An 18,463-nucleotide genomic window follows, 5' to 3' on the forward strand; every position below is an offset into this window, starting at 1 on the left:
TATATATGTACTCATTTACTGTTCTCATTCATTTGTTTGACAAGCACTTACTGAGCATCTACTATGCTTGGGCATTCTGTTAGATATTGGGAATACCCATGAACCACAAACATTGGCCCTACCATAATGCCTCATGGATCTTTACAAGAAAAGTTATTTTGAAAGGTTTTTTTTTTCTTATGATTTGGACAGGTTGAGTAGGCTATATAGTTCATTTTAAAATTAATTTTTCCTCATAATTTTATTGAGTTATAAAAAAATTGACATTTTATATTGTGTAAGCTTACAATATATAAAATAATGATTTGGTATATACTGCAGAAAAATTACAATAAGTTTAGTTAATATCCATCACCTCACAAAATTATAATTTTTTCTTGTGTTGAGAACTCTGAGCACATTTTTCAATATGCATATTTGAAAACTACAATTTTCAAATATAAACTACAATTTTCAAATATACAGTACAGCCTTTTTAACTATAGTCATCATACTATATGTTTTATCTACATAAGTTATTTATCTATTACAGGAAATTTGTACCTTTGAACACTTTCACTTTAATAGAGGAAAAATATGTGTATGATTGACAGCAAGGAGAAAAGGATTAGAAAAGAAATTCAAATATTAAAGACATAGAGACAAAACCCAGAAATAATTGGAAGTACTATAAGGAGGTGGGAGAAAGGAAACAGGAAAAAGAGGGGTAGCCCAATAAAGAGAGACAATTTGTTCTTCCTCTGATACAGAATTAAAGGGAAAAAGAACGTTCTAGAAACAGATTAGAAGTAGAGAGGAGGAAAGACACTATAGTTATTTTAAATATATACCTTTTAAATACGTATTTAGAGACATTACTGAAAGTGTAAGCCATTTTAAAGTATAAACAAAACTCAAATATGTATGTGTTACAAAGCCCATGGTATCTAAATACACTAATACTCACTTAATACACAGTTAGTACATTTGTAAATGAAAAAAAAAAAAGAAAGAAAAAGAAGTCACTTATTTTTCACTACTAAATAGTGCTATTTAATTTATTACTGTCATTCTCACTGGTGGCATTTAAATCAAAATGGGATTTGATATACATTCATAGTGATGAATCATGCTTTGAATCTCCAGGTTAACTTAGAAACAAAGAAACACGTATGTGGGTTAAGTTTCAGCCTTACCACATAGGACGCTTTGCTTGGAACCTACATGGATTAGAGCAGTCCACCAGGACTGAGAAATGCTGAGATGCTCAAGCTTATATGTGGGGATGGCATTCTGGGGCTCTTGGAAAGGGAGGCTCATTATCCAAAGAGATATCTCACTTAAATGACCCCTAGGACCCAGACTAACTCTAGGAAACTACAATTCAGTGGATTGCTACCTGCTTTGATGCCATCCAGCAAATCATGCTTGCTCAATCCAACCTGGTGGTCAGTCTCTGAAATTATTTGATTTGTTTAAGAGACAATAAGTTCAATGTTACCTTGGTTCATTTGGCAGTTTGACAAGAAACATTATAACCCTTTTAAAACCCCTTCTATCCCCTCAGAAAAAAATAGTATCCATTTCAGTAGCTACAGCTGGCCTCTGTCTTTGTAACTCTCTTTGGCATTCAGCAAGACGGCCATATTGTAGCTGCAAGCTATTACAACAACACACTGACTTCCAGATTTACAACCGTGTGCTTGTCATTTCCAGATGTAGTTTTACTAAGACAGTTGTGCAGGAAACATTGTGAGAAGCAGCAGATTTCCAGTAAAACATGCCTATAAACACTATGGTTTCTGGCAAAGAAGGAAAAAAAGGTTTACACCCAGATGCCTTAGAAAAATATAATCTATTCTTATTCATATTTACCCCGAGGGTTTAAATATGATCTACAGGTTTTGTTTTTATTTTGTTTGTCCCTCTCTGACACTGGAACAACCTATCTAGACCCCTGGTTCCAATAAATATTTTTAGCACTGTGATATGCATTTTCTGCTTATTGTTCTGCTAATGATTTAGGAATTTTCTAACAGAAATTTAGAATCCTAACTAAAAAAACAAAATTACTGTGAGTATTTTTAATTAATCTCCATAATCTATAAGCCTCTGAGCAGCCATTGGCCAGGTTAATTTGGAAGCAGAAACCAAAACTTCCTGGGGAAGTCACAGACCCTTGAGTTTATGAATATTTCTCTACATCTCATTGAACATGCTGCCTGGTTTTCTCCTTAGCACAATCCTGCATGACTCAAAAGACAGGTTTTGGCAGGAAACAAATTAGTACATATGGGTGTGGGTGGCAGTTCTTAATGCCCCAAATGGGTCCACCCTTATTTTCAGCAATAGCTGTGTCCATATAATACCAAGTCAAGGAAGAAATTGGTTGTGCCAGACCTGTCCCTCAGCAAAGTTTGGAAGTATAGGAGATAAAATATACTCCTGACTCCATGTCTGTTATTCTGACATTTCTCTTAAGCCATCCTCTTTTCTTTAGGGACCTATTATAATGCTAATGCCATATCAAGGTTTCCCTTCATTGTAACAATACCATCAACTTGACTCTGGACTCTACAATGATCTATTTTTATTCTTTCCTTTAATACTTACTGCATTCTGCTATCTATCCATCATTCCTATCACCTATCTCTATATCTCCCTGTTAACGACATGAATAACCACCACAGTGTTGATGCTATAGAAATATTTCACACGGAATAATTGAACCTGAAGAGATGATTCTTATACATTCAATAATTTTATAATTTTTAATTTTCTTTCCTCTGGAGACTTATGCTTCCATAAAACGATCTTGGGGCTCACATAAGAGTGTAAGAGATTGGAAAAGTGGAGGTGCAGCAAGAAATAAAAATGAACAAAAGAGTGTGCTCTACCAAAGTAGCTTCACTTCTTTGCAAAATATATTCTTAGATTCATATGAGATGTGTATAGAAAGGTTACAAAAGAAAATAATATAACAAAGAATACCACTACCTGAGCCCTAAGAAATAAATCAATTTAGGACTGACCACATTAGTGGTAAAGGTAAGTTGGACTGTCCTATAATAAGCTTTTAACGTCACACTGTGTGGCACATACTGTCCCCAATTTTGGTGAACACATCATCCTTATGGTTTAAACTTAGGTTCCTGAATACAGTTCCTCATCTATGCCTCCCGACCTGAGGTCATGCTCCAAGGAACCAAAATTGCAGAAAAAGCCTAGAAATGGGGCAAGCCAGGGCATCCTTTCCATGGGGCAGAGCAGCTCCAAAGGGAACTAACTGGGCAGCCTCTATCCCTAACGGCGTCCAGGGTTCGGGGTGATGCAGAATGCCAACCAGCCCGGTTACTTCTCCGACATACGTGCAGGCAGAATTATGATGGATTGAAGGAGAGCAGTCTTTTCCTCAAGTACGAGATGTTTGGTACACAGGTACGCCCAGCCGGGGTGGGGCGGGGCGGTAGCACTGCGGGACACTCTCCTAGGAGGGCACCATGAAAGCCCAGCTTCACTTTTCCAAAGATTTCTTTTAAAATTAGTTAAGAATATAATGTAGGCGTGATAGGTGTGATACTTTTTTTTTTTCTAGGTTTAAAATAATGCGGTGAATGAGAGATTTCTGTAGAGTGCAGTGTGTTCTAAGACAGGGTCTCATTTCTCATGTTATGACTCCTGCCTTCTTTCTCAGCAACTTCAAAGCAATGGGCTGGGCCAGCAATAATAACAAAGAATGGGCAAATGGCCACATCGGGCTCGGAATTTAATTTTTATTTTTAAGGCTTTGCTGAAGAAAAGGACTATCAGGCAGAACTAATTAAATAAGAAGCATTATTATTAGAGTTTTCATTTGCATTTCATAAGTCTCTAAAGGAAAATGATGCAAATATATTGACTAGAGTTGGCAGATATTACGGAGAATTATTGCTCTGTGGATTGCAAAGTGATTGACAGTGACATAGAATATTTAACCTAATGGACTCAGAGCACTATCATTTGTTAATGGTGGGATTTCTTTCTCCAAAACTAAGGGAGAGAGAGAGAAACATTTATTTTGCAGCCTAGGTGTAAACAGTTTCTTTTCCTATTTCTCTTCTCCTAGAACCAGATTTTTATTCCGTGGCTTCATTTTTACCAACTGAAATTATTTCTTTATTATTTATTAGTTATCAAACACTGCATTCTTCCAAGAAAGAAAGAGAGAGAGAGAGAGAGAGAGAGAGAGAAAAGAGTGATGGAAAGATGGAAAGAAGGACAGAAGGAAGGAAGGAAGGAAGGAAGGAAGGAAGGAAGGAAGGAAGGAAGGAAGGAAGAGAAAAAAATCTTCAGGTCAACGTTTACCAGTGGAGGCGAGTAATAAGGTAACTCAAGATGTCAAAGCAACAAGAAAATAAACCTAATCCACCCGTGTAATCTCACAGGGGCTTTAACCAACAGGACTGCTTCCAGAATGTAAAAATGAAATGGCCCTTTAGGGGAGTCACTGGTGGGCTAAGTAATGAAGAGGAAGAGAGGAAACAAGGAGAGGAAGGGGAAGAGGAAGAAATCAAAAAGGTGGGTGGAGAAAGGGAGGAACAAAGAATACCTGTGTTTCAAATACGTGGACAGACGAAACAATATGATATGCGTGCTTTATTTTCAATGGCTCACACTATTACATCACACCAGAGAGGTATAATAAAGCATGCAAGTGAGTGCTTAGGTCACTCTAATGAATACAAATAAAGTGTCTCTTTCTCCTGAAGAGGTGGAGCATTTTATTAACTAGCATTTGGAGTGTTATTATTTTTTATGTCTAAGGTTTTATGGATCCTTTTTTCCTCGGAGGCTGTGGATGCAGTGACACATTTCGCGGAGCCTGGCCTCCTGTTTTGTGTCTCAAAAACAAAGCAAGGAATTCACAGATGGAAAAAACAGATCGAGTGAGCTTTGGCTTTATCTAGGAAGTTTAGATGTCAGCATACTTTGTGAAAGCTGCCACCCCTCCCCTAGTTAAAATGGCACCGACAAACACAAAGAAGATGTTTCATTCAATGACAGTATGTGGGCATCACAGATCCTGAGAACCACACTTGTATTTCCTCAGCCTCCTGGGTCCGTGAGTATAAAAGAAGTCATGGGCATAAACAGTTATCTCTTCAGCTGAGGCAATGAATAGACAGAGGTAGTGCTACAGAAAAAAAAAAAAAAAAATAGAACTGAAAATCTTTTTAAAAAAATGGATTTCTAGGGGAAAAAAAGGGAAACTGATATCCAAGAACATTATTGAAAACATTTGAGCCCTGGCCGGTTGGCTCAGTGGTAGAGCGTCGACCTGGCGTGCAGAAGTCCCGGGTTTGATTCCCGGCCAGGGCACACAGGAGAAGCGCCCATCTGCTTCTCCACCCCTCCCCTTCTCCTTCCTCTCTGTCTCTCTCTTCCCCTCCCGCAGCCAAGGCTCCATTGGAGCAAAGATGGCCCGGGCGCTGGAGACGGCTCCTTGGCCTCTGCCCCAGGCGCTGGAGTGGCTCTGGCCGCAAGGGAGTGACGCCCCGGAGGGGCAGAGCACTGCTCCCTGGTGGGCGTGCTGGGTGGATCCCGGTCGGGCGCATGCGGGAGTCTGTCTGACTGTCTCTCCCCGTTTCCAGCTTCAGAAAAATACAAAAAAAAACAAACAAAAAAACATTTGGCTTTGTATATAATGGTGGGCAATAAAACAGAGCATTTTACACTTTATGTAATTAAACAGAATACACAAAATTTCAATAAAGTCACTTAAACTTTATGCATGATAATTTATCTAATAAATAACAATATATAATAGTTACATAATACTTAAGTATAAATGCATATATACATATGTAAATATATGAACACCATAATATATAAATGTACGCATGTAAATAGTGTATGTAATTAATTTTTTCCCTCTTCCAATCATTTCTTATTTGTGTAATACCACTACAGATTCATAGAAATGAAGAGTGTATGAAATAATCATGTCTAGTGACAATAATATTTGGTGCATTTGTTATAAGTCTTCTAGAAAGCCTATGTGACAAATGTTGTTCTAACAGGAGGCACTTACATTTCTGTGCATAGAATCACAACATTATAGATTTCCAATATGCCTAACAAACCTTTGAGATAAAGAGAACCCAAGTTTATATTTTACTCATTTAAAATATATATATATATATTTTTTTTTATTAGAAAAAAGTGGAGAATATTCTTCATCAGAATACGGCATCAGATAAGGGAGAGTGCTCCCATCGATTGGAGCTGTCTGGTGTCCTCCTTGGAAACATAGCATTCCATTCTGGGGTGATGAAATTATTTAAGTTCTCTTGCCACTACTTTCTTGAAAGTAGGGTCCATGTAGGTCAAGGGGAAGGAAAATTAAGGGTCCTTCTAAGTTTATACCATATAGTGTTTTGTTTTCTATCTAGCTAAGTACATCCAGGCTCCCTGTTGGGCAAGCCTCCTTTTTCTTTTTTTTTTTTTTTCCTTGTCTGTTATTTTCAGAAAAAAAAGAGACTGCATATGACAGTCTCCGAATCTTAGCAGCCTGAACACAGATGGTAAAGATTACAGCACACTGTGTAGTGACCTTTAGAAGCTGCCTTTCTTCTCAAGGTTCTTCTATTTTGACAGTGAGACTGGTTTTTCTCAATTAATTTCATTACCGAAAACTTGTTTGGCCTTTTATTTTTCCTCTGGAGAGTGTTACCTAGAATTGTCATCAAAGTTCAAGTTATGTTCTAAGCAGTGCTCAGGCCAGACCATTACAAATAGTTATCTTCCACTCTTTGAACGCACTGGCCCCCGGGAGCCTGGAGAGAGTGGAGACATTGTTTCAATTCTGGCTTTCCTTTTTCAACAGGTCCCTAAGCTAATGAATTTCAACTGGTTGCCTGAGAGGAGCAATGAGCGGCGACCTGGGAGAAGGAGGTCGCGGACAGAAAGTAGGAGGCCCACCATAAATCACAAGACCAGGAGCATTTATGAGCGGGTTGTAAATTGTCGGCATAACGCTAAAAAGTGAGCCTATACTTTGATCATAAATAAAGAAGAAAGCTAAAACAATATGAACTGGGGCGCCCCAATTAAAGGCAGAATACAACAGGGCTGTTCATAGATCCAAAAAAGCCATTTCAGGTATCAAATATAAGAGATACAGCTGGAAATTTGGAAGAGAGACTAGAATACAAATATTTCCTTTGTCACTGAACGAAGGGAGTAACACCATGAAGCTGGAAACTCACACGTGCGCGAGAATTTTACAATCGTCAGAATGTAACAGCAGGTACTATTTTACATCGTAAAACTTGGTTGCGATATGAAAGCATCTCCCTTTTCACTATAGAGAGGTTATTTGGCAGATTTATTTTCTGATGGAAAGTTTAGGCCTATCTATTAAGTTTTCGAGTTGAGAATCCACTTCCTACTCTACTTCAAACAGTGATAAAAATCATTACAATAACATCTTCGTACTATAAAACATGTTGGAATACAGCACTAAACCACTGTCTGCATTGTTTTATTTTGCTCAAATAAATGAAAGCTCAACCATTGATCGGAGATAAAAATTACCATTTTAATATGCACCTAAAATTTGGTATAATTTTAGAAGGCAGTATACAGTTAGACTTTTGATCTCAAACGAGCAGGTGATAAAAGTGTCATGTAAGATTTGCTTATATTTTACAATTTCATTAAAAGGGGATTAGCTTTTCAGAGAAAAATATGAGAAAAAAACTAATTAAAATTGAGAGGCTCAATAAATTTACCTTAGCAGTGTCACATAACATTTTGCAAGTGCCACGGAATTGTGGTGGCAAGGTGAATCATCCTAGGAAGTCTTAAAACAAATACAGGAAAATCCGTTCTTATACAAGTCAGAGCAATTGCTCTGATGTATCAGTCACCTAGGGAAGCAGGGGAAAGAAACCCAGCATTGGCTCCATCACTGGATGCTGAAGAGAACAGCGGTGACTTGGTTCCCAAAGGAACGTGGAAGCCTTCTTTCATTTCCTTGCGACAGCTTTTCCCAAGACCATCAATCAGGTCTATTCCTTAAAGTCTTTGTTTGTTTGTTTGTTTTAAAATATATGTAAGATTGAAAGCCAGCATCTCAGGAGCAGCATGTTTTAGAGATATTAACTTAAAGGATTTTAGGTTTGAACAGCATCTTAGAAATAGGTCACTCCGTCAAACATACTCATTTTAACAATGTAAGTGACTTGTCCAAACAAGGATACAAATCTAGGTAGCAGAACTTAAATTGAAACCCAGCTACATTGGTTCCCTCATGAGTTTCCTGTAAGAAGTTTCTGTTGTACATGTTTGTTACTGTAAGCCATGGCCAACATCATAGCCGCCTGGCCCGGGTAGGTTCGCACTTGATTCAGACAGACAGTAATGAAACAACGGAGTCAAGAACTGGTGGGCCATTACATTTAATCTTAGCTCTCACCCAGTGGGCAAGTAATACACACAGTGGAAAAACACCTCCCTTTCCATTCAGGGCTCCCAAAGCCACTGACTTATCTGAGTTTCCTAGAATCAAAAGTTTCTACCTCACCAGCTTTATTCACCTCTGTTTCACATCTCCTTCTCTCTGCACAAACTCTGCACAAACTGACTTCTCCTTCAGCACTCCGCCATCTTGGCTGCCTCTCCTCTGCAATGCTAACTTCAGGAACTGAGAGAGAGTGGGAGCCCCCAGTCTGCCCCATTTTATAGTGTAGAAATCAAAGTCACTTATCTGAAGCATAAAGGGATTCCTCATGGAGTGCACCACCCCCCATCATGCAACAGTCAAAGGTGTGGGGAGAAGATTAGTTTTGAAAAGATCTTAGTATTAAAAGGGTGGAAAAAGCTTAGTCTTAAAACTAGGCCTTAGGCTATAAGGACCCTGCCTGTTTATAGCCTGTCCCCCACACCAATGCAAACTATAAGTGAGCAAACATATACATCATATTTTCAAACTCATTTGACCCACAGTTACCTAGTCGCATTCCTCTCTCTCTTTATGTATGTATGTATACATTAAGAAGTCAAAAGGAGGATTCAATTTGTTGTGAAATAATTTCTCTCCATTTATATTTTCCTGACATCTGGGGACTCATACGGTTCTAGAAAGGTTAGTCCCACTGCCAAATTCAGGAGTGGGCACTGACTTGCTCAAACCATTCTGTTCATTTCATCCCACCAGCCACGATGGTTGATGGGTTCAGAGATAGACAGATGGCCCAGTTTGGGACAGTAAGGTTCTGTTTGCTGGGAATTGAAGTGAAAATGTAATTTCCGTTCCAACTCTTGTAAGACACAGTCAGTAGATAAGATTTCTTTCTGTTGCAAATGAAAAGGGCTGCAAAGAGGTCTGGGGCCCATCCTGTAGCAGCTGGCTGCCATTTGCCACCACGGTGAAGGTCACCTGAGGGCATGGCCAGTACAGAGAGGATGAAACTCCAAGGACTGCAGAGAGATCAAGCTGGAATCCTGAACAAACTGCAGCTACAACCTTCCTCACTTTTCGATTTCTTATTTCATATAATACATGCCCTTTACCATTTTGACCTTTTTGAGTTGAGTCTTGTTACCTGCAACTCAAGCATATTAGCAAATGCTAACATTAATATAGTTAAAATTAATTTAGTTTCTTCCTCTCATCATGTTTTCCAATTGTGTAGCAATTCCTTGATCATAAGACCAGTGCTTGTTTAATATACTTGTAAAATGATTTGTGTGTGCGCGCGCATATTTTTCTGAAGTGAGAAGCAGGGCAGGGGTGCGGGTGGGAGAATCAGACAGACTCTCGCATGCACCCGACCAGGATCCACCCGGCATGCCTACCAGGGAGCGATGCTCTGCCCATCTGGGCTGATGCTCCGCTGCAATTGGAGCCATTCTAGAGCCTGAGGTAGAGGCCATGGAGCCATCCTCAGCGCCTGGGCCAACTTTGCTCCCTTGGAGCCCTAGCTGCAGGAGGGGAAGAGAGAGACAGAAATAAAGGAGAGGGGGAAGGGTGGAGAAGCAGATGGGCGCTTCTCCTATATGCCCTGGCCAGAAATCAAACCCAGAACTTCCACACGTGAGGCTGACACTCTACCGCTGAGCCAACTGGCCAGGGCTGTAAAAATTTTAAACATCTTTTTGTTTTGAAGAATCTTGATGGCCTAAAAATTGTTGAAGATACTTGTATGACCAGTAGCCATGGCCACCATCATAGCCACCTGGCCAATGCAGGTTCACATTTGATTTGGACAGATGGTAATGAAACAATGGAGTCAAGAACTGGTGGGCCATTAGCTTTAATCCTAGCTTGCACCCAGTGGGCAAGAAATATACACAGTGGGAAAACACTTCCCTTTCCATTCAGGGCTCCCAAAGCTGACTTATCAGAGTTTCCTAGAATCAAAGTTTTCTATCTCACCAGCCTTATTCACCTCTGTTCCCCATCTCCTTCTCCCTGCACAAACTCTGCGCAAACTGGCTTTTCCTTCAGCACTCCACCATCTTGGTTGCTTTTCCTCTCCTCCATGTGGCCTTTCTCTGCTCTCCTTTATAGTGTAGAAATCAAAACTTTTCATCCAATATACCAACCAGGAAGTCTCTGATACAAAGGCACTTATCTGAGGCATAAATGGGATTCCTCATAAGAGTGCACCACCCCCTATCATATAACAGTCAAGAGTGTGGGGAAAAGCTTAGTTTTGAAAAGATCTTAGTATTAAAAGGGTGGGAAAGACTTAGTCTTAAAACTAAGCCTTAGGCCATAATAACCCTGCCTGCTTACAGCCTGTCCCCACATTCAGTGCAAACTATAAGCGAGCAAATATATATATATATCATATTTATAAACTTATTTGACAAACAATACTCTTCCCAGGAAAAATATTTTCTCTTTTTATTTACATTGACCAAGTCCCAATTTTATTGAAGAGAATGATGATTAGAAATTTATTTTAGAGTATTTGTATCTTTGAATAAAAGCAAATAGGCAAAGAAGCAAACTCTCATTACCTCTAGAGAGTCTGATTAAGGTAGAATTTTTTTGCCTACTTCAATTCAGAGTTTAAAGAAGAAATAGAATAGGTAATCAGAATTAGTAGGGATTAGTAGTAAGTGGATTGTGGTTCAGCCACAAAATAATAAAGCGCTTTTACCTAGTTTGGTGTCATTTACCAGACCATTTTTGTTTGTTTGTCTCTTTACTATCTTTCTGGGTTCCATGCTCCCTTATTGGTCACTCCATTCTTTGCAGCTATTGCATTACCTTTAGTCTAAGTCAGTGGTCCTCACCCTTGGCTGGTTATTAGAACATCTGGGGAGTTTTTGACAGATGCCCAGTCCATAAACCCTGTTTAATTATATTAAAATATCTGGATGTGGGGCCCAGGCATCAGTGTCTTTTAGGTCTGCCTAGGTTATTTTAATGTACAGCCCAATTTGAGAACCAGAGACCCTGAATCATTTGGCTTCCCCAATGTTAAAAAGGCTAATTGGAAACCTGGAAAGGAACATTGGAAAAGGTCAGTGGAGAAGGCTTCGTCTGCTTCAAGTCTGAGTTGAAGTCTTCTTTTGCTCTCTTCTGCATGTCTCTTTTCACAGTACGCAGAGATCCAAAGGGTCAAGATCCAGGTGCTGGGCTGGGCAGAAGGAACAATGACTAAGGCCACTTAAATCTCCCTTTGGACTGGAACTTGCAATAAAGAGGCTAAGAGAACCTTGTGGCTAAGTGGCTTCATTCCAGCTTGTCAGGAGTAGGAGGTCCTCTTAGTGATGTTAGCACAAAATGCATCTAGTAATAGATACTGTCCCATTTCCTTGGAGTCCCTTTTCTGTGAATCTATTCCGCAGGGACCTAGTATAGGGATCAGAAACAGCGTAAGGATATTTGGTCCTGATGTTCTCCATCACAACTGACCAAAACACCATTCCCATGTCTGTTCTCCATGATATGCTTCCCTCGTGGGTAAGCCACCCATGTTCATACTAAAGATACAAGATTGTTGCGGATACCATGTTGTTATCAGCCTTGTTCTTCTCTCCCAATATACAGGTTTGGTTTTCAAACATCTGTGCATGCATATACAAATTTATTTTGATAGGTATAAAGGTTTTTAGCATGTTTATTTTTATGCTTTCCTATCAGGGTTTATTTTTTTAATTAATAAGTAGGACAAGGACCTCAGGTTAATTTTTTTTTTATCTTTGCATTTCTCACTTAAAATTTTTACCCATAACAAAGTTTACTTGGACCTTTGCTGATATGCCTCAGAGTTATTTCGCATAATTACTAATAAGTTCTGCATATTAAAATTCTAGACCATTCAACGCTGCCATCATGTTGAAATACATCTCTATATGTCAATACCAGCTGAGTAAACATTAAAACATAATTGAATTTTTCAGCAATGACATTTTAATTAAGAAATGTTCTTGAGCTTTTAAAGAGTTCAATGTATTTCTTTGTAAGCATTTGCTCCCTCAGAATTTGCTTGAAAAATACAATTGGACCTGCAACTGAATGAACTTGCCATTGTTTCAGCCTACTGTAAGAAAAACTTATCATTTGGGGTCAATATAATCTGTATAATGTTGGCCAATACTAATTCATGCAAAATGACAAACTCAAAAACGAAGGCTGTGAAGGAAGCTGGCACAAGATACTTTATAATAAGGCTATTGTCATTACTTCAGATGTCTAGATTTGCATTTTAAACTTATAACTATCTAATACCAGATGAATCTGGCTTTAGCCTGGGCTTTTCTTTATTTATTCTCTTGGGGAAAAACAAAACAAATCAAACAAACAAGAAAAACAAATGGAAATAAAACCATTGCATGTTATGATAGTTAAATATGACATGTTGACGAGTAGATTTTGTAGTTGCATTGAGTATGCTTAAAAAAAATGAATCATGTACTTTCCATTCTCAGCCTTTGACAGTTGTCATTTTCATTTGTTTTTCTTGGATTTCAAAGAAAATAAATTCCCAAGTTCTTTTCATCCCTACTTGATGCAATGTCACACTCTCTTTATATCTGTGAGTTACTTCTGACACCCCAGCCTTCCTTTTTGCGCATGAATCAATTGGTGCTTAAGGAGATATTGACAGAAAGAATCAATAAATCAATAGTCACTTATCAGGGACATATTCTGTATAACATCTTCTGTTTGGAGTGTAGCAGATGCTGGTTTCATAAGACATCTTCTCTTTCCTTATGGAACTTACATGTTGTTAGAACTGTATGTCATGGTAAACAGATAAATGAGATAAGAAGCATAGACGATTTAAGGCAGATAAACAAAAGGATGATATTTCCTTTCCCAGGGTCTTCTCTGAAAGCCTGAAAAATCTTCCTTTGTATGTATGTAAGAATGTATGCATGCATTTTTTTTTATCTATTATAAAATTGAGCAAGAAAATGTGTTATAGGTTGTGTAGTAAAAATTTGTCTTTTTTTTTTTCTTTTCCTGAAGGGATTTGAAATTTCTCTGGTATTGTGGATTAGTCTCATGACTCCAACATACCCAGGTCCCTGACATATAGAACACAAATGCAAAATCTAAGCTCAGCCACTCAAATGCCTTCATTCTAAACTTGGCTTTAAATGAAGTGATGTACAGATGCAGGGACAGAAAACCACTTATTCTGCATGTACTGGTTTCATAGCAGTGGAATTAGCCACAGGGGCCAGTATCTCGCTCACAGAGATAGTAACGCGATTAGTCCCAGTGTGGACATCATTCTGGAGCAGCGGCCAAGGCATTTTTAACCAGTTGTTCTTATCAGGGGGTCTTTTCAGCATTTCTGGCTGCCTTTGCTTTCTGCTCATGTATAGAGCTGTGCTCTTCTGTTTCCTGTTAATTCTGTGAACTACCCCATGCATTCCTTTCGGGATTATGTTAGTCAGAGCCAGGTGTTCTCAGTCATGGACTCTAATTGTTAGAGAGGATGGAACTGGGAGTGGACAGCGGGCAACAAAGCAAAAGTCAAGAAAATGGAAGGAATCTGGGATTGGTTCTCTGCTCTGGTGGAAGCTAAAACACTGAAAATCCAGTTAAGCAAGAATTGGGATCAACACCGCATGCGGTACTGAGACAGCTATTAAGTTATTACCTTGGTCATCCGGAATGAATTTTACATTGAAGGCAAAGTTTTAAAAAAGTAAGTTCTTGCTACCAAACAAAAATGAAAGAAAAAGGAATTTAAAGACTGTGTATAGTAAACCGGCTTTTTTTTTTTTTTTTTTTTTTTTTTCTTACAGCAGTGGCAAACCAAGCTTGTTTTATTCTGATTCTCTTGGGTATCATAAAAAGTGACTGTCACATACACAGCTTTATGCCCAAGAGTTGTAAGCTGCCATGCTAAAAGTGACACCTCTGAACACACCCCTACCTGACAGACAACCTTGAAATTACATATATAGAGAAAGACAAATTGGACTCACTGGAAATGATCATTTTTGTTACTTTAATGGTTTTTTCAACCTCAGAGCATATATTCCATAAATACACAATTCCTTTTATAAATATACCACAGCTCTTAAGCCTGTATATCCATTCCCCTCTAGAGATGGAGCTCAGAGGTTAAAATGGGTTAAAATGCCTTAAAATAGTTTCAATCCAGAAGTAGAGAGTTATCTCAGATTTATCTGAATCAAGAACATGATATCAGGTGTAGATAACAGATAGTTTCCTTGTAAGACCTTTGAATTAAAGTTTGTGTTTAGAGTAAGAAGTTTTATATTTTCTTTCTTATATTTTCTTATTTCATTTCTCTGGTGGCCCACTGTATTCTTTTTGTGTTAGTCCAATATATTACATAATTAAAGTGAACGTGCAATTTTTTGCCTTTTCTCAACTACCTTATTTCCTATATATACTTGCACTCCTTAATTTTTCTTTCCCAAACATTTGCAGAAATTTTCACTCTTTTGAACTCTTGAATATGTCATCCCAAGAATATAATGCCAATATAGCCTCTCTGCTATCACCGTATCTTGTGTTTTATTTAATAGAAGATTAATTATTATTAACCCCAGCATATCTACATGTCTTTACGGGACACGTGGTTAAATTATTTCCTTTTTTAATTATGTAGAAGTGATTACATGATTTAACTCCATCCATACTGTTCGTCCTCTATAATGAGACCAATGAAGTCAGAACAATAATTTCTACCAAACATTTACTGCAAACAAAACTCATACTCCTCATGTTGTACCCATGGGGCTATTCTTGTGAAATCAGATGCCCTCTTGTGTTCATCACATCAAAATTAGACCTATGCCTTACATATGGCCATCTGGCCTTTTATGAGATGCAAACTTCCAGGTTGCTTGTATTTTATTAAGATAAACCTATGTACATTTTTAAAAAAGAGATCTGAGATACTGAATTATACTGATTTGTACAAAATTCTACCTTCATTAGAAGTTTCTAAATAAACAGTGTGTTCTACAAAATATTCCTGATGTAGTGCAGATGGAAAATAAAACAACACAAGTGTTAGAGGCCTAATGGACCATCATATATTAACCTATTAAAATGTTCCTAAGAAATAGACTTGCCCTCAACCATTTACTGGCCATCAAAGGGAGAGTCTATGCAATTACTGAAATATCTTGTTTCATCTGGGGAAGCAATTCAGAAAAAGTAGAAAAATCAATTAATCAATTGAGATAAAAAAGTTGCCTGGTTATTGAAGGTCAACCAAACTGATTCTTGAGACGATTATTTTCATTAGGCCTAAGCCAATAAAAAATCTTGGAACAAAATAAGTCCTGGGCATTTCTCATGATAATATGATGTTCTTCAGATCTCTTGCCTCTTTCTACTACCCGATTTGTAGATACTTCAAGATACCTCACAGCAGTTATTCTGAGCTGACATCTGGTGGATAAAACCCATTCAACCTAGTTTCTCTGAAAGCCCAGGCTGACCATAGAGGAGTTGAAGAATCACAGTGGGAGAGACACTGCAGCTCTAGCTTAAGATGGAGGCCCTCACCTAAGGACCATACCTCCCTTACTCCTAGAGACCACAGGATGCTTAGATAACCCACAAATAACCACATGCCTCTCCCCGGTAACTCTTCCAGTCTGTTCAGGGGGAAATTGTCCTCCTTGATATCTTATTGTAAGACAAAACAAAATAAGATGCTCTGTTTCATAAACCATCAGTGCATTGTGCCTTTTTAGACTCTGCTCTGATTGAGCTCCTTTTTATGTAAGTAAATTTCAGCTGAGTTCTAGCTGAAGGTGTCTAGAAGCCATTTCTTTTTTGGCAACCACTAAATGACTGTGGTAACTTTGTTATGGGTACTGCTTTATGTGTTTTAAATGCATTCAGTTGGTTATTCCTCACAATGACTCTTTGAAACTAAATACTCTTTTATGGCTATTTGCCATATGAGGAAATAGACATAATAGCACAGGTCAGTAACCTGCCCATGCTTACTTAGCCACTAAGTGAGGGAGCCATGACTTCAGCCCAAGCACTTTGCCTCCGAAGCTCAGGTCTTTATTTATCGTTGTTGTTTTTTTAATTAAAGAATAATATACAAAAAAATGTGGCTATATAATAAGTGTACAGCTTGATAATTTTTCAAAAAGTGAACCTGCATATTTAACCAATATTCAGATAAAGAAATATAACATTACCAGCGCCCCAAAAGTAGCCCTACTGCTCCCTGTAAGTCTATACCTTCCTTACCAGAGATTAAACAATTTTCTGATAAGGTGAACCACTCTTATGACTTCTACTAGTAGATTACCTTTGCTGTGCTGGTCTCTTTAAATAAATGGAAGCATATAGTGTGACAGAGTGTGTTCTTTTGTGTTTGGCTTTTTTAAATTGTTCAGTATTTTATTTATAGTTTTTATATAAGTATATATTGTTCATTCTCATATATGTGTGATTCTATTCAGTGAATATATGATGACTTTCTCATTTATTCTACTATCCATAGGCATTTGAGTAGCTTCCACTTTGGGGCAGGAAATATATAAACTTCTTTCTTCTGCATATCCATTTGGGAAAAAAGTTTCATTATAGGATCTGTGTATATTTACCTATAGAAGATTCTATCAGTTTTTAAAAGAGGATAAACCTCTTACATTCCCGTAAGCAGTATTTGAGGGTTTCAGTAGCTCCATGACCTTGTCAACACTTGATATTGAATGTCTTTTTCATTTTGGCTATTCTAGTGTATGTGCTGTTTTATCACATTGTAGTTTTAATAAGTATTTCCTTCATGATTATTTAATAAAAGCAGCTTCTTAATACTCTTTGTTTTTAAGGGTTAGCCACTTAATAATCCTCTGTTTTTAAGGGTCTGTTCAAGTTCTTTGCCTTTTTTCCTATATGAGAGTCTGTCTTTTTCTTATTAATTTGTTGTGGTTGTTTATATACTATTCCGCAAATGACTCACAGACAGATATAAGTATGGAGAATAACTTCTACCGATTTGGGGTTGTATTTTTACTCTCTTAATGGTGTCATTTGATGACTTCAAGTGTGTAATTTAAAAAGAAATTCATCTGTAGTCTCTTTGTTTATAGTTGAGTCCTTTTGTGTCTTGTTTAAGAAATCTTTGCCAATGTTAGGGTCAGAAGGATGTCCTTGTGTTTTTCTCTAAAAGCTTTATTGTTTTTCCTTTCACATTTAGATCTGCAATCCATCTGGAATTGTGTTTGTGTATAACATGAAATGAGGGCCAAGGAACATTTTTAAAAAATACATGTGGATAACAAATTGACCAGCATTGCTTATTGAAAAGACCTTTTTTTTTTTCTATTGTATTTTTTTTTTCTTCCCTACCATCCTTTTGGTATAAATCAGATGCTTGTATGTGTGGACTGATTTCTGGACTCTATTCTCCATTATTAGTCACTTTCTCTTTCTGAACCAATATGGAATCGCCCTAACCCTTTGAGCAGTACGAACGTTCATGTATTAATACATCCTCGTGCCTCCTGACCATCCAGAGGACCATCGTACAAAAATTTTTATTTTAAAAATGTGTAAGGCACGTTAAAAAAAGGCAAATGTATGTTCTTCTTGTTTCCATAAATTGGTTATCAAACAAACATAATTTTAAGTTAATTAAACTGGAACTGGAACTAATTTTATTTTTTGAAAAACAAGCAAACAAACAACTCACTCCCGGGGGTCAGCGAGCATGTAAAAACCTCACTACTCAAAGGGTTAACGATTATAGCTTGATTATCTCTTGACAACTCTTACTGTTGTCTCCCGTGTTCATAGTTTCACACGGCCTTTGTTATCAACTAAAGGGATGTATGTTCCCATACTCATTTCAGAAAGAGTTTACACATTTTTATTAAGATGGTGCTGAATCTATTGATAATTTGAGGAAGAATTAAAATTTTACAATGCTGAGTCTTCTTCTGATTTATGAATATACTGTGTCCTCTATTTGTTTAAATCTTTAAAATATTTTCTCAATAATGTTTTGATTTTTTC

Source organism: Saccopteryx bilineata, chromosome 5 (assembly GCF_036850765.1).
Source record: "Saccopteryx bilineata isolate mSacBil1 chromosome 5, mSacBil1_pri_phased_curated, whole genome shotgun sequence".
In the NCBI taxonomy this organism is placed as follows: Eukaryota; Metazoa; Chordata; class Mammalia; order Chiroptera; family Emballonuridae; genus Saccopteryx; species Saccopteryx bilineata.